Source organism: Rhinolophus sinicus, linkage group LG02, assembly GCF_036562045.2.
Source record: "Rhinolophus sinicus isolate RSC01 linkage group LG02, ASM3656204v1, whole genome shotgun sequence".
NCBI lineage: Eukaryota > Metazoa > Chordata > Mammalia > Chiroptera > Rhinolophidae > Rhinolophus > Rhinolophus sinicus.
The window spans coordinates 160,694,203-160,712,927 of NC_133752.1; positions in this window are offsets into that span (position 1 = coordinate 160,694,203).

Consider the following 18,725-nt stretch of genomic DNA (forward strand, 5'->3'; position numbering starts at 1 on the left):
AGGTCCATAAGTTTAGTACCTATGTTTTCTTCTATGCAGTTTATTGTGTCAGGTCTTATGCTTAAGTCTTTGATCCATTTTGAATTAACTTTGGTACACGGTGACAAATAGCAGTCCAGTTTCATTCTTTTGCACGTGGCTATCCAATTCGCCCAGCACCATTTATTGAAGAGGCTGTCTTTGCTCCATTGTATGTTTTTAGCTTCTTTGTCAAAAATTATCTGTCCATATTTATGTGGTTTTATTTCTGGGTTCTCAATTCTATTCCATTGGTCTATGTGTCTGTTTTTCTGCCAATACCATGCTGTTTTGATTATTGTAGCCCTGTAGTATAAGCCAAAGTCAGGAAGTGTGATACCTCCATTATTGTTCTTTTTCCTTAAGATTGCTTTGGCTATTCAGGGTCTTTTGTGGTTCCAAACAAATCTGATGATTTTTTGTTCTATTTCTTTAAAATATGCCATTGGGATTTTGATGGGGATTGCATTGAATCTGTATATTGCTTTGGGTAATATGGCCATTTTAACTATGTTGATATTTTTTATTCAAAAAGGGTTTTATTTTTCTTTTGGTCTTAGACTGCTCTTGCACTTCAAAAATAGTTTAACTGATATTTTATTATATGAGTCAATATGATAGTTGGGGAAGAGTATTCTTTAAATTTTTTTTTTAATGGGGTTAGCAGTGGTAGCTATCTCAGAGTTATTATGAGAATGGGTTAGTTCATGTCTCAGGAAAGTTGCTGGCACTGGTATACTTTGTATAGTGTTAGCTATTAACTATAACCTGAATTCAACCACATCTCTGTACTCAACTGCTCTCTCACCCCGTTCCTATCAATGCCACCATTATCTCTAGCCTGGATCCCTGCATAACTTCTGTTGATCTCCCTGCCTGCACTTTCGTCTCTGCCCCATCAATTCTCACCTGGGAAGCCTCAGGATTCATGAATCCTTGGTTCATGAATCTCTTCTGCTCAGAGCCTAGGACTGGCCCCACCTTGTCCAGATTGAAAGTCAAAGCCCTCACATCTATCTGCACACTCTGCTCACTGGTCTGCAATGTCTACTGCCACTTTGTAGGTGCTTAATAATTCTTTGTCAAAAGAAAGACTGAATACACATGAATGCATAAGGAGAACAAGGTCTTTATGGTAGAGGACAACTCTGTAATGATAAGCAGAGTTTCTCAGTGGCAGACTTGTTGGCATTTTGGGTGGAACACCTTTATTTGGTGGGACTGTCCTGTGCATTGCTGGATGTTTAGCACTTCTCTCTCCTGCCCACTCTATTCCAGGGGTGCCCCCAATTACTGTAACAACCAGAAATGCCCTCCCCCAATTCTAGATGCTTCTAATGGAGACAGATTGCCTTGGGTTGGGAATCTTTGGGCTAACGTTGGTACTCTGGGTGGGCAGTGGTCTCTACAATGGGAAAACTTGGGGAATCAAAGATAACTAGGTCCCTCATTAAAACTATCCAGTTGTGTAGATCCCAATTACTTTATTAAAAATCAGAAGGCTGGTACTTTAAGAAAAAAAACTGTGGATCTTCACCAGAAACCAATGAAGGCATTAAATTGTTGCTGAATAAGTTAATTATTAGCATATATTACCTTAATAATGCCCAGCTTCTGGAAAGTCATCTGTGATTGTATTTGCTAATTTTGGTCATTGGAGTTTGATACAGCCCAAGACACTGAATCAAAATCAGAGCTCACAGAATAGTGAAATCATCTCTTTTTAAGAATTCAGGTCCTTAGGTGCCACCCAAGATCCACCGCTTGACAAGCTCTGAGAATGGGCTCCCTGGACATTTCAACAAACTTTCTAAGAGATTCTTAAACACTCTCTTTTGAGAAGTGTTGACCCAGACCATGTTCTCTGTGAGTGGATCTCAAGAGATCCTGATTTTTGGTGTGGTTCTTGAGACGACAAAGATTTATATGGTTAATTTGGGCACATTAACTTCGGGAAGGGTGGTTTTGATATTTCGAATTCACACAGAGCATTGAAGAAAGTGAATGTGACTGCAAAAAAAATAAAATCTGTCAGTTTTCCAGAGAATTTATTGTTTTAACAGATTCTAACACTTAATAGAACTAGCCTACTTTGGTATAGTTTTTGCCAATATGTGTCTGACAGTGAATCAAGTTCTCTAAAGAGTAAGAAAAATAAGGAGAAACTGCATGTTCTTCTATGTTCTAACACTCTAGTTTCTCATACAGGGTAACATTTGGTGATTGAAAATGTCATAATCCTAGAATATTCCAAGATATTATAATTTTCATGTCCCTAATAAAGGTATATGGATGCACAGAGACTTTTTGGCTGATTCTCTCTGTCTCTGTCTCTGTTTCTGTCTCTCTCTCTCTCTCTGTCTCTCTGTCTCTCTTTTCTATGAAAGAAATTTCCAGAACTCAAGGTTTCAGTGAGGACTATAAGTGGCTATACCCTAACCTGACTATTTGGAGTTCCTCATGTTGCTGCAGACTCAAAGTCTGCTTGCCTGCATGCATCAAACCAAAAGAAAACACGAGCAGGAGTTTGTAGCAAAGAAAGTAAGTTTATTTAAGGAGTTGGCACCAAGCCCAGAGACACAGGTGAGCTAATGCTCTCTAAAACCTGGCTCCCTGATGGCCTCTAGTGTCTAGATTATATAAGGGAAAAATCATTAATCATGGTTACTATAGAAGCTGGGGTCCTGGGCTCTCCTGATTGGTTAGGGCTAAGGCAGGAAGCAGTTGATCCTGGCTTCAGATCCTGGTGGCAGTCATAGTGTTGTTCTTTCTGGTTCCCAGGGGATGCGGTTGGTGGGGCCGTTCTGCTTTCTTGTGTCTAGAGCTGAATCATAACTGAGGCCAAGGTGTTACCTTTGATTAAAACCTTATTCTAGTTTGAGGTCTGGTTATTGTTTCTTAATCATGATTGATAGATCTGAAGCTTTATCCTTAAATGAATTTGGTGTTTATCAAAACCTAATATCGTAAGGGTTTAATGATTAAAAGGAGTGGGCATACAGTATAAGCACAGGTAGGAGCATCTCGGGGAAGAATGCAAGTGGGTTGCAGTTCTATCAGGGTAAACAAAGCTAGCTTGGATTAAAGCAGAATGCATGCTAGAGAAATGAAGTTCATATATGGTTACACTCACAGCAGGCGTAATGTGGCTCTTTAAATGAAATCTGTGTCCTGTCCAAATTCCTGGAGAGGGAATGCAGGATATGTACCCCTTCCCCATTCTCCTGAAAGGACAGTAATTGACTCAGTACACACTTTTCCTGCCATCGCAGTCTCTTCCCTGAGGCTGTCCACCAACTGGAATGCTATTCATACTATGAAATATTCTAACAACAGGGATTCCATGAGCATGTTGATCTGTCACACAGGCACCTCCCAGAACTTGGACTATTATTATTACTTTAGATGTAGACTTTTAAATGGAGCATGCCTGGAATTCCACTTGATATTGGCACTTCAGAGGGGCTTCAGGAAAAACTGCTTAGACATCTGTAAGATCATCTGCTCTGAAAGACTGACAGACTTTGGAGTGAGCTCTTCACACACACTTTCTCACAGTCTTGAAATAGAGAGAGGTAGTCACGCATCCTTCACACATAAAAGCACTCTGTGTAAGAGAAAGTTGTCTCAAGTGTCACTGGGGAAATAATGGATGATATCTTGACTGATGGGAGCAAGTAGAAGGCTGTTGGCAACAGGGAAGAAAATGGTTTGGGAGAAGATGAAAAAAGGACAGGAGAGAAGCAGAGCTGGGTGCTTTAGCCTGACATGGGTTTGTTTGGCTGTGGCACCAGCTTGGCACCATTGTCCAGGGGTCCACTGCCTCTCTAGGTGACACCACTGCACAGGCTCTGCTGAATCTCTAGGTAACAAAGCCAAGGGTCTTTCCCCCCACAGGATAAGGTCAGAATGGAGACAACCACCTTTAAATGTTTAAATTTAACCACATATTGTAAATGTGTAGTAGTGGGTGGTTTTACACAAATCATTTTATTTGTTTACATAGCAGCCCAAGGAGATGGTTGTTGGCCTTATTTTTCAGGCAAAGAAACTAAAACACAGACATAAATCCAAAATCATATAGCTAGAAAGTGTCGTAGTCAGAAAAGTTGCTTAAGCCTTCTGAATCCAAAACCAGTTCTCCTTCCATTTCATCAAAGTAGGTTTCCATCATCCTGTCACAAAAACTGAGGCTCATTATGCTCACACCAAGCCACCAAGAAAAGGTTAAATTATGGTTACCATCATCTTTTTAAAAGAGCAGAGGAGTGTAACAGTGCAGTTTAGAATGAATTTCATTCAATAAAATCTCTACTTACTAGTATTACAGGATGAACCTCTCTGCTATCAGCCAATTCAGTTATTTACCAAGACTCATTTCCCAAGGAAATAGGCAGCAATGGTCTTACTGCAAATTATCTTGGAAAATAAACAGGGCAGAGTCTTTCTAGATCATTCTTAGAAGTTATCTGTCCTTTTTGTGTGAGGTCAGGTTATATAATAGACCACTCATTTAAAAATATAAGGTGTGATCAAAATATACAGTGAATGTTTAAATTAAAAACATTTATTACAGTAAAAGACACATTGCCAGTAATCCCGCTCAAAATACTCCCCCTCACTTTATTTTTTTAATTTTTAAATTTTTTTATTGGGGACTATTGGGGAATAATGTGTTTCTCCAGGGCCTATCAGCTACAAGTCATTGTCCTTCAATCTTGTTGTGGAGGACGCAGCTCAGTTCCAAGTCCAGTCGCTATTTTCAATCTTAGTTGCAGGCGGTACAGCCCACCATCTCATGGGGGAATTAAACTGGCAAATTTGTTGTTGAGAGCTCGTGCTCTAACCAACTGAGCCATCTGGCCGCCCACCGGAAGCTCAGCGGCAGCTCATTGTGTTCACTCTAGTTGCAGAGGGAGCAGCTCACTGGCTCATGTGGGAATCGAACCGGCAACCCTGTTGTTCAGAGCTCATGCTCTAACCAATGGAGCCATCTGGCCACCCCACACCCACTTGCTTTGAACACAGTTATCCATCATTCTCGCCACTTTCTGAAGCAGTTCTGGAAGTCGTCTTTCGTGAGTGTCTTTACTTCATCCTCCATCATAACAATGCTCCGGGTCACACATCACTTCTGGTATGGCAATTTCTGTCAAATAAAACATTACAATGTGTCCTCATCCATCTTATTCACTGGATCTGGATCTGTGTGACTTATGGCTCTTCCCCAAAGTTAAAATGACCATGAAAGGTAGACATTTTTAATCGATTCAGATTATTGAGGCAGCCATGACAGCGCACCTAAAGACATTCAGTAAAGAGGACTTACAAAACTGCTTCCGAAGTGGCAAGAATGATGGGATAAGTGTGTTCAAAGCAAGGGGGAATAGTTTGAGGCAGATTAATGGCAATGTGTCTTTTACTGTAACACATTTTTTTGTTTAAACATTCACTGTATTTTTTTTTAATCATACCCTGTATGTCACATTTTCCTAAATCACCTTGTAGTTTTTTCAGGTCTATCCATTATGGACCAGAAGCAATACAATCAGAGTAGAAAAGTGACTATCTGAATTGTTTACAACAATTCCAAATTGTTTACAACAATTGTTTACAACAATTCCAAGCAGGCCCGTAGGATGAGCTACTTTCATCAATGGCAGTTTATTGACACGATAATTCAAATGTTATGACAGGAACTAAGTTCAGGTTAAGACCACAGACCAAATGCTTCCCAAGAATGAGGAAAGATCTAGGCATTTAATGAGTGGCAGAGACTAACATAGGTAAAATACTTTCTTTGGGTATTTTATAGTTCTATGAAAGTCAGGTTTATTAATTTCCAGTTATATTTTCCTTTTGATTATTTTAAAACACGAAATAGAAAATACCTATTTTACCTTAAGCATAGTTAACTTTAATAAATTAATGTGTGAAAATGGCAATTAGACAATAATAATATATACATTCAGAAAGGAATTGCAAATAAATATACATGCCACAGTAAGAAAATGACTGAAACAATAAAAATTGGCCAAAATCATTGAATTTTGAACAGAGTATTAAGAAATCTAAAAGGAATGACTGAAATTAACTATACAATTAAAATTTAATCATATATGGCCGGCCCGATGGCTCAGGCGGTTAGAGTTCCATGCTCCTAACTCTGAAGGCTGCCGGTTCGATTCCCACATGGGCCAGTGGGCTCTCAACCACAAGGGACTCCCGCAAGGGATGGTGGGCAGCGCCCCCTGCAACTAAAATTGAACACGGCACCTTGAGCTGAGCTGCCGCTGAGCTCACGGATGGCTCAGTTGGTTGGAGCACGTCCTGTCGACCACAAGGTTGCCGGTTTGACTCCCACAAGGGATGGTGGGCTGCAACCCCTGCAACTAAGACTGAAAGAACAACTTGAAGCTGAATGGCACCCTCCACAACTAAGATTGAAAGGACAACAACTTGACTTGGAAAAAAGTCCTGGAAGTACACACTGTTCCCCAATAAAGTCCTGTTCCCCTTCCCCAATAAAAATCTTAAAAAAAAATTTAATCATATAAATATCATCAATAATCTTTGTTTTACATCTGGATGATAGTCCCATTTTATTGCTTTCTAGACTTTAGCCTGTGGACCTTTGGTTGAAGTTAAGAATAGTAGAGCCGAATGCATGTTATATTTTAATTGATGTTGTTCTATAAAACTTAGGAAGGTAAGTTTTACATACTTTCTGAGTGTCATCTGTTTTAAATCAGCTTTCTGTAATACCATACTTTTCAAAATGTAACATTCATTTTGTATAATAGGAAACAAACTTTTTATTTTAAAAAAGAAATCTCAGTAGCTCAGTTTCCTGAAAATTGAGTTTATTTGAATTCTGTCTTTGAAAACTGGTCCCTGAAAGCTGACTAAATTGGCCAATGAAACAAAATGAAGTAATTATCCCAATGGAATATTTAATTAGTAACTACATATTTGCCATTTCCTTAGTGGGCTGTCCTAAGTTTAACTGAATTGTCTGTTTTGAAAACTCATAGATTGACAGGAGACACTAAGAAATAATTCTTAGACACAGCTGTCCAGGAGAGTTTCTAGAGCAAGGCCTGAGTGGGTTAGCACAAGGCTATTTTATGCTGTAGACTTGCATTTTCTTTTAAGCACATCAGTTCCTAATAATGCAAATGAAGTAACAATTATTTATATATATATTTAATAATCCATTGTTTACTTAATTTCTTCCAGCTGTGGCTTCCTGAATTGTAAAGTAGGCACAATAATAATTTTACTCTAAAGAATTGTAAAGATTACATAATCTAATTGATGGAAAATACTTTAAAAACTACAAAATGTAATGCAAATATCAAGTATCAGTTTTACTAACCTAGTTAATTGGACCTACTTTTTTTGTTTTGTCTTGTTTTGTTCCTGCCTTCCATTTTCCCCTTAGGCACATCCTCCTTCCCAAACACCGTCCTATTCACATGTCACAGATATACTGGCTTAAGGAAAAAGGGGCAATGATGTTCATGCCTACCCATTTTAATAGTTGCATTTAAGGAAATGCTGTTACCGTGTTTCCCCGAAAATAAGACTTAGCAGGACAATCAGTTCTAATGCGTCTTTTGGAGCAAAAATTAATATAAGACCCGGTCTTATTTTACTATATTGTAAGACTGGGTATAACATAACATAACATAACATAACATAACAATACAATATAATATAATAAATATAATATAATAAACATAATATAATAAATATTATATTATAATATAATACTGATTCTTATATTAATTTTTGCTCCAAAAGACGCATTAAAGCTGATTGTCTGGCTAGGTCTTATTTTCTGGGAAATGCGGTACATAGAAACTAAGAACCCCTTAAATGATTAGATAGTTGTTATATTTATTAAATATTTGTTTTCTAATATTTTAATTATAATTTTTAGTGTAGTAGAGATTATTTCCGTGACAACTAATTTCTTTCTTTTCCCTTCAGCACATCAAGCTATATTTCTGTATTTATTTTTGTCTTTTAAAAGAAAAATCTTTTTTTCCCATCTCGGAACTACTTGAAACACTGATTTTTAAAAATTCAATTCACAGAAAAAAGAAATTAAAAAGCAATAGTAAGAGTCCTCATAACCAATACAAATGCTGAGTAAGACTGTGAGACGGCACATCCAGGTTCTATTCCTGCTGGTCTTCCATAGAGGACCTGAAAACCACCATTCTTCTCTAGTTCAGTCAAGTTTTGTCAAATTATATCAATGGGACTGTGTTTTGTGAGATAGGTGGGGAATAATCATCCACAGGATTTTTGTATAACACACCTGTAGAAGTAAAAATTAATGTGCTTACATTTATTCAGACAGACAGTTTTTGAATTATCCATCTTCCCAAAAGAAAATACTCCTACTTGACCGATTGGGGACCTCAAGCCCCAAATTAGTTTAAACGGGACATACACTAAGTGTGTATTGTTTCTGCATGATTCTGTGGTTAAAAAAAAAAAGGTATATATACATACATATATATATATATATATATACATATATATATATATATATACATATATATATATACATACATATATATATATATATATATATATATATATATATATATATATATATATTTGTGTATATATTTATATACCGTGTTTCCCTGAAAATAAGACCTAATTGGAAAATAAGCCCTAGCATAATTTTTCAGGATGACATCCCTTGATCATAAGCCCTAATGTGTCTTTTGGAGCAAAAATTAATGCAAGACCTGGCCTTATTTCTGGGGAAACACGATATATATATATAGATATATACATATCTATCTATCTATCTATCTATCTATCTATCTATCTATCTATCTATCTATCTATCTATCTATATGTTTTAAGAGAGTATTTGATTTAGAAAATCAAAATAAAATGTGATAGTTTTCCTAATGTGGTTATTGAAGAATGCTTTAATGAAAATGAGCTTTGTTTCATCACTAGTGCAGTATTTGCATGTAATTAGGTGAACCCCAAGGAATTTTTACCTAATTAGTTACCTGGTAAGAGAGGCTGTTGCTTTCAGACATTTACCATTACCAGGAACAGAAAAAAAATCTCTGCACATTATTTACTTGGAGGGTTATGCTTGGTAATAGAATTAGTAAGTTGCTATAAATACTAGCAATTCTACACTCTGACAGTTTGGGCCTATTAAAGCAAAGTCTGTGCTTTGATTTTGGCCATCCTGAATTCCTCTCCTTATCAACATCGTGATTCTGCACTGCAAACAGTCTTTGTGAAGAGGATATGTGAAAGGACTTCTCTGCTCACAGTTTTTATTAGTTCTTTTCTCCTAAGGATAGGATCAGGCTTTGCAAAATTACTTCTTCTGTGATGGAGGGAGGAAAAGGTCTCAGGCGTTCTATTGCGGCAAGTCATCAAGGAAACAACCAGCGTGGGAATTGCTCTGACCGTGTCATGGACATTCCTTAAATCTGTCAGTGGGCAGAGAATTTAGCTTAGATGGATGGATAGATAGATACATAGGTAGATAGATAGATAGATCAAAGAAACTTTAAAATTACAGTCCTGGCTGTGATGTGCTCTTATCATCACTTCCAAGATGCAGCAAAATAATTCTTAGACACAGCTGTCCAGGACAGTTTCTAGGGCAGGGGTGTCCAAACTGCGGCCCGCGATCCATTGTTAATTGGCCCACAGCAAATTCCAAAAATATATTTAGTTTACTTAAATAAACCAGGTGAGGCAATCGTACTTCACCTCGAGTGAATGGCCTGGCTGTTTGTGTATTTTACCGCATATTGCCCTCGGTGAAAACCGTTGAAAAAAGTTTGGACACCCCTGTTCTAGGGCAAGGCCTGAGTGGGTTAGCACAAGACTATTTTATGCTGTAGCCATAGCAATGATATATGCTAGGTGCCTCTCAGAGATAGCACCTGGAATTTGGTATCCCCAGGTTACTGCCTACAGTGTGGTTGGGGGAATAAGAAGGCCCTTGAACTGTCTGCCAATTAAAGATGCCCAGAGAGAAGCAGTGGGGTATTCCGAGGCTCAGTGTGGTTTTGTTGTCCAGCTGCCTCTCATATGTCTCTCACAGCAGCTTCCTAAGCTCTTGTGTGGGCCTTTTAAACTAATGCAAGTTGTCTCACTGGCCTTTCAATAGAAGCTACCTCAGCCCCATATAATTGATCTCCTTAGATGGGGCAATACAGGGGAGCAAGCTTGGTATTTACTTGTCCAGAGACTGGACAAGCCCTGATCCTGTTTTTATTACTTGGGCATTATCTTGGCTTTTCTACATTAAAAGCCAGCCCCATAGGCTTATTTCTAGTACCTTGGGCGATAAAGATGGAGAGAAACTATTAAATGCCAAATATGTCTACTTTAAATATTGCAAAAATAGCTAAGTCACATACAGGTACTGACTGGCTTCTTTATAGTTTTGAGTTAAGTAAGTAAGCTGACTCTCGCTTCCTTAGCGGGTGCAAAGCTGGCTTACTGGTGTCCATACAGCCAGTCTTCCTTTGCATTTGCTTCTAAACATTGTGAATATTAGACTGGTTTCTGTGTTGTGTTTGTTTTGTTTCCAGATAATTGTGCATTGCTTAAATAGTTTTAATAGTATTTTGCCAGTATTTTGATGCTAAAAATATATCATGCCAGGCATAGTCTAATGGCGGAAAAAGAGGGAAATGAAATAAAACACAAAAGGAAAACAAGAGAAAGAACCCTTTGGGCAGAAATTTTGTACATTTTTCTTTCTCTGTAATGTAAATCCTTTATCCAGGGAATTTCCAATATCTTGTGCAAATAGAGAGCACTGTAAGAGCAGGTGGACAGCGGCCCCACTGGGCCAGAAACTCAGCGCCTGAGGTAAGGGGGATTTTTATGCAAGAACTTGAAAGTAATTTTAACCCCAAGTGAGCTAAATTTATTTAATGATGGTAGCTTTTGCCTAGTAGCTCCAAATCATGCATTATTAGGTGGCTATTTATTTTAATACTCTGCATCAATGGTTTTCTTACTGAGGGAAATTTTACCAGAGTTTGATTTTGATAGTGGACTATCTGAGGACAATAAAACCCCAAGCAAACTATGGCTAATTTAGAACTTTTTGTACAATCAAATGGCTTAATGGTTTTGCTTGTTCAGGTTATGTCTGCATGCAAGTGCCCTGAACAACCATAGGGACAGTAGAGAAAAAGATGTATTACCAGAGGGTCTCCAGTTAGACCCACAGCATAACTGGGCCATTTTAAATCTTGGAAATATCTTTAAGAAGGGGAAGGTCAAGGACATTGTAATTTAAACACTGTTTTAGTTATCACTCCACACAGTTTCTACCTAGGGCAGAATAATTAGAGTTTTAAAGCTTTGGCAGGATGTAATATCCACCCGAATTAATTCTTTCCCTTGTCAGTCAGCAAAACATTTTTTCGTGTGTCTTCTGAAAATACTAGTTTTAAGGGATGTCCACTGCTGTTCTTAAATGGATGAAGTGGGAGCAGGGAGTTCCCTGGACAAACAAACTTAGGAAATGATGGGTTAAGCAAAAATACATAGATTTCTTTATTGATGTAACACCAGTATTAGATCCATTCACCAAAATCATAGACAACCTAAATTGCTTTTGTATCTCAGTTCCATGCCCTTTCTTCTCATTTAATACGCAATGATTTTTTTTCTTTCTTTCAAGTATGCTCTTCTTAAAGCATGTGAAATCATTCAGCACTGTGGTTCTGGGTCATGATTTGATACACTTAGCTAATTTTTAATTAAAAAGCACGAGTTACAGTGGTCTCCCTTTATCTGCCTGGTATATATCTAACCCTCCTCCCCCCCGTGGATGCTTGAAACCTTAGATAGTACTGAGCCCTATATATACTGTTTTTTCCTATACATTCATAAAATTTAGTTTATAAACTAGGCACAGTAAGGGATTAACAACAATAACTAATAATAAAGTAGAACAGTTATAAATTATACATGGAATTCCTTTGCTCTTATAAATCGTCTTTGGTTCTTACTTACTGCCATGTTATGAGTTGATAATGCAATTAGGTCACTGAAGACTGGATTAGAATTGGGTGAAACTTGTGGTATTTATTAATATAAACCTTAGCCATATGGGTGATGTTATTAGTGATGCTAGTGGCAGTATGCTGTTTCATTTCCAAATTAGTCAGAATGAAAACAACAAAAAAATAGAAATATTAAAAATATATATATATATATATTTGAATAAAAGTAATGATATGTTTGTATATATCTTTTGAGAAGTTGGGAATTTACACAAATAATGAGATGAAATAATAAAATAATAATAAAGTAAAAGTTTCTGTATTTAAACTTCTGTGGGGCAAACACTAGGCTTATTCATGTTTGTACATCTTACAGTATTTGCCCTGGCCCCTTGTATTTTGTATTTGTTTTGATGATGTTTTTAACTGAATTAAAATAACTCATCAGAAATTCAGTCATCATACATCATGCTATTGGAATGTCCTGTTTCTAAAATTAACTATAAATTTTTCTCTAAAAATATTTTGAGTTTAAATCTTCAGAAATAAAAATAAAAATATTTTGCAGGGTTTTCTTTTAAAATTTGAAGTTTACTAAACTAATTTTAATGAAGCAATAAGACAAGTTTTTATTTTTTGTTTATAAATGTTTTTGTACCATCAGAATGAATAATTATTCTAAAAATCTGGTTATTCTAAGCAGACATAATCTTACCTCATTCCTTTTTGTAAAGTCATGGTTGCACAGCTGGACATACGGTGATTGACATGGTTGCCTTCAGTTCTGTCTTTCATTAATGCTTTCTCAAGTGGTCTCTCCAGATGGCCCTTAAAGATAATGGGTTTCTGTGTTCTTCAGCCTGTCCATAACAGAACTGACATAATTGCCTGGGTAACTGCAGTATAATGCTCCTGTCGGTTTACCCCCTGAACCTTGGGGTGATATTCACAGAGATAGTCGTGCTTTTATGCCTGTGTATGTGTATGTATGTATGTGTGCATGTGTGTGTGTGTGTGAGAGAGAGAGAGAGACAAGGGGGGGATGAATTTGTGTTTTTCTTTATTCCCATTAAGTGGAAGAATTGCTGCTGATTGTTTATGGAATGATGTTAATATGGTGTATGGTGGTAACTTTCATCATGGGTGTGAAGTAAATTGTATGTTCAAAAATGGCCTTAGATCTCCTGATGGAATAAAATGAAGGGGATACACAACACAAAAAATAAATGCCATTATTGGACTATTAAAGAAGGTTTAAAATATATAAATCAGTAAACAATTTTTTAACATTTAATTTGAATGCCAGGTGCTATTTAATTGAGAAGGATGAACACTGAGGATGATTGAAAATGTACATACTGAGGCAGAACTGCCATTGCAGCACCAAGAAGCTCTTTAAGAAAATAAAGGGAAATCAAAAGATGAAAGACAAATGAATGCAGTTATTAGACTGTTTATTTAGAATACAGGATTATATGATGCTTATTATTTTATTCTACTACGGTTAGATTTTATGGCCACTTGTTTCTTCATGTATAGTTCTAAGGACTCATTTTTTAAAGTTATTGCTGTTTCTCGGTATTGTTCCACTTAAAGCCCAAGTAACAGAAAGGCTGAAAACATATCTTCTTATACTTTTTTGGGTTCTGGGATCATATAATACAATGAAAAATTGCTCCCAAGTATCATGTAGATGTGTATTTTTTTCTTGCCTAATTCTTTTCAAGAAAGCCAGCTTTAATGGTCTGACTACAACACAACATTTCATTTTTATGAAAGATACCCTGCAGTTATATTATAACATTGTGTTAAATGTGGCTCCGCACAAGAATGATGGCAGAGATTGTTTTAAATTTCATTTTCCCAAGACCTAAGCAAGAGATCAATACTATAATCTTCCCTTTCTGATTCACATAAATTGCCAGTACTGTTTTCTTGAATGAGTACATATGAGTTCAATTTAAGAAAAAAAAAATATTTTGAAGGATGGAAATGGTTCCTTTTCACAATAAAAAAATGTTCAAGAAAAACTGACATGGGAATTCTTTTCTCTCATCCCATTTCAGTAAAGTGAGCTATTGCTGAATATCTCAGCTAACGACTGTGTCTTGCATTTGTATAGTGCTCTGTAGTGTTCAAAATGTTGTCTCTTCTTTATTTCATGACAACCTCATAATGAGTGTGCAAAGTAGATCACAATGAAGAGAGACTGAGGCCCTGAGAGGTGAAGCTACTTATAGGTCACACAACTACCTGACAACAGGACCTGCAGTGTCACCTGGCTTACAGTCTGTTGTTTACAAGCAGTATGGCTATATTTCAGTGCAGATAATTCAATCCAGTAGTTTAGAAAAATTATAATAGCTAACATCTGTATAATACTTTCAACTTGACAGTTATTTCATGTGCTTTTTCTTATTTAATTTTTACCGTAACTTAGGTAACTTAGCCATAAATATTTTTATCATCACCATTCCCATTTTACAGATGGGGAAACCAAGTTTCAAAGATCTCATGCGACCTTGGCCTAGGCTGTGGCAGTCCCAGGATTGAATGATTGCCCTTGGACTCCTATTCTGTTCACTTTCCATTATCCATACTGCCCATATAGAGCTTGAATCTAAAAATGGTTTATGTTCAAATGTCATGATTTTTGTTTTCCTCATTGGAGAAAAGCACTCTGCTAACTTTGTCTGTCTGAAGGAGATATTAAATTTAGTCTCCATTCCCCTGATCCAGTATTTCTGAGTACAGAGTGGGGACCCAGAAAATAGCAGATGAATCCACATTTTGATAACTCCGTGCTCTATTTCCACTTTCCTTGAGATAGTGATACTTCTCAGTAGCAGTGAGTCAAAGACTGGAAGCAGAAAACAGTACTTTAAATTTGATTTTGACTTGATTTGTTTTGTCTCTTCGTCTTACAATGGTATATTATTTTTTTCCTTATTAAAATTAAAATTAAATTATTGTCTTTAAAATTAGTGTCCTTTTTTCTAAAATTTGAAATTTAATGTTCAAGAACCAGAGTTAGCTCTTTTGATGTGAGCAACTTGGATTAGATTTGGGTGCCTCTACAAGGCAGACACTGTCCTGATTCTGTTTTATAAATGAGGAAACTATGCACTGAGGTCCCAGGAAGAAGACCTGGGAATTAAACCTAGATCTCTTTGCTCTGAGATCCTGCACTCGTATCCCTCTTTGGCAACAACCATTTGGCATCCATCCATGGACAAAAGTGCCTTTTGGGAGCTCTGGAACCCAGACAGGGACTGTGAAACCCTGATGGAGCCCAAGACAAAGGGGAGCAGCTTTGAAAAAGCAGGACCACATCCAGGTGGCTGAGTTGCCAACTGTGATCCCAGCTACAGAAATAGACACCTCTGTGTCCCTGAGGACTTGGCTGCAGCCCTGTTTGGCTTGGTCCTGTCAGCAACACCACACACCAAGGGACCCAGCAGGAGTCACACTCACACATGCCTCAGGCAATAGGCGCACAGACCTCAGTCCTGGCTTGGGGTCCTTAAGCGGCCTGTGATTCAGCTCCAGCCCATCTTGGCTGTGGTCTGGGAGCCCCTGGAGGTAAGCCCACCAAACTAGATCTGACTGTAGATGCTGAAAGGGCCCTGTAACTGGGCTCCAGCCCCTCCCAGTGCAGTCCATGCTGCAGTCCTGCTGGCACAGGGACTCCGCAGAACACACTCCCAGCTGCACCCATACACACCCTGAGGGGGGCGGGCCTGCTGACGCAGGGACCCAGCAGGACTTACTTATGTCTGCGCCCTTGGAGATCCTGAAAGGGCCCAGACTTGGCACCAGACCCCTCCCAGTTGCAATCTGCAAACAGCCTTACCCGTCCAGGGACCCAGCAGGAGACAACCTTGCCTATGCCCCCAGTGATTCTGAAAGGTTCCTATAATCATCTTAGCCCTTTCCAGCTGAAGACTGTAAAAATCCTGTTTGTGCCTCTGGAAATCCTGAAAGGGCCCTTAATTCAGCTGGAACTGCTCCCAGTCACAGTCCTACCAGCACAGGGACCTGGCGAGAAATGCTCTTGTTTGTGCCTCAGCAGACCCTAAAATGACCCTATACTTGTCTTGAGTTCCTCAAGCCACTGTAAGGGAGCAGTCCAGCCTGCACAGGGACAGGGTGAGAGACACATCCATTCATGTCTCAGAGCAAAGAGATCCGTTCAGTCTTGGCTGTGGGCCTTGAAATAGCTGTGGGCCTCGTTTCCAGCACCTTTCCGCCATGGTCCAGGGCCAGCCCTGCTCATTCAGGGATCTAACCAATGACCCAGCAGGATCTTTCCCGGGGACCTGGTGGGAGATACGCCTGTTGCATAGGGAGTAAGAGGCCCGCTGTCTGAGTACCCAACTATGGACCGTGAAGTGGACCCTTGTCCCACTGCAATCCTATTGAACAAGCTACTGGAGGCAGTTCCATCCACCCGGGGCCAGACCTTCAGGTTCATGCTCACTGAGTGCTTGTCTGGGCAATGTGATGGAAATATAGCATCTGGTTTACTGGCATACACCCTAGTTTTTCTGCTTGACTTTTTACAGAAGCCATCTGGAGGACAGATTCATATTATGTGGTGGTGAAAAATGAATGTATTCTTCAACCCCAAAACCACACTCACTACACTTTGCATTAAGAGAGTAGACCACCTGCCTTCCCTCCACAGTGGGTTTGCAACATCAGATTCAGGTCACTGCGGCAAAAATGGGAGGCAGCTGGGGTGCCCATGTGGTGTGGTGTGAGTGGTCAAGCTTTGCTTGTCTTTATTTTTTTACACTTTATTTACATTCAGTGTTATTTTATATTTTCAGGTGTACAGCATAGTGGTTAGACATTTATATAATTTGAGAAGTGATCCACCTGACTAGTCTAGTACCCATCTGGCACTGTACATAGTTATTACCGTATTATTGATTATATTCTCAATGCTTTACTTTATATCCCCTTTACTATTTTGTAACTATCAATTTGTACTTCTTAATCCCTTCACCTTTTTCACCTTGCTCCCAACCCCGCTCCCATCTATTACCCTGATAAGTCTAGTACTCATCTGACACCATACATAGTTATTGCAATATTGTTGCCTATATTTCTTATGCTACATCCCATAACTACTTTGTAGCAACCAATTTGTACTTCTTAATCCTTTCACATTTTTTACTCACCCCCAAGCCTCCTCCTATCTGGCAACCATCAAAATGTTTTTTGTATCTATGAGTTTGTTTCTGTTTTGTTTGTTTGTTTATTTTGTTCTTTAGATTCCACATACAAGTGAAATCCCATTGCATCTGTCTTTCTCTGACATACTCCGCTCAGCACAGTACCCTCCAGGTCCATCCATGCCACCGCAGAGGGTGAGAACCCATTCCTTTCCATGCCGAGCAACATTCCATTGTATTCCATATATATATGTATATGTATATGTATGTGTGTGTGTGTGTGTGTGTGTGTGTGTGTGTGTCACATCCTCTTTATCCATTTATTTATTGACAGACACCCAGGGTGCCTCCACATCCTGACTATTGTAAACAATGCTGCAATGAATATATGGGTGTACATATCCCCTCAAAATAGTGTTTTGGGTTTCTTCGGATAAATACCCAGAAGTGGCATTACTGGGTCCTTCTTTGTCTCTTCTTATAACCATTGTTTTAAAGTTTATTTTGTCTGGTATAAGTATTGCTAACAGCTACTTTTGTTTGTTTCCGTTTTCATAAAATATCCTTTTTTTTCCCATCTCTCTACTTTCAGTCTTTATCTCTCTTTCCATCTGAAGTGAGTCTCTTGTAGGCAACATATGCAAAGGTTTCGTTTTCTTATCCATTCAGCCTTCCTCCAGTCTTTTGATTGGAGCATTTAATCCATTTACATTTAAAATAATTGTTGCTAGATATGTAGTTATTGACATTTTATTATTCATATATGTTTTTTCTGACTTAAAGAAGTCCTTCTAACATTCCTTGTAATACTGGTTTGGTGGTAGTGAACTCCTTTAGCTTTTTCTTGTCTGGGAAGCTCTTTATCTCTGTCCTTTGATTCTAAATATCTTTGCTGGGTGGAGTAATCTTGGTTGTAGGTCCTTGCTTTTCATCACTTTAAATATTTCCTGCCAATCCCTTCTGCCCTGCATGGTTTCTATTGAGAAATCAGCAGACAGTCTTTAGGGGCTTCCTTGTAGGTAACTAATTGCTTTTCTCTTTCTGCTTTTAAATTATTTCTGTGTCTTTAACCTTTGGTGTTTTAATTATGATGTATCTTGGTGTCGGCCTCTTTGGATTCATCTTGTTTGGGACTCTCTGTGCTTCCTCGGCTTGTATATCTATTTCCTTCACCAGGTTAGGTAAGTTTTCAGTCATTATGTCTTCAAATAGGTTTTCAATTCCTTGCTTTCTCTCTTCTTCTGGTACCCTTATAATGCAAATGTTATTATGCTTCATGTTGTCTTAGAGGCCCCTTAAACTCTCCTCAATTTTTTTGGATTCTTTTCTCATTTTGCTGTTATGATTGGGTGTTTTCTGCTACCTTATCTTCTAAATTGCTAATTTGATCCTTTGCTTCATCTAATCTACTGTTGATTCCCTTTAATGTATTCTTCATTTCTGTTATTATATTCTTTATTTCTGACTATATATATATATCACATCCTCTTTATCC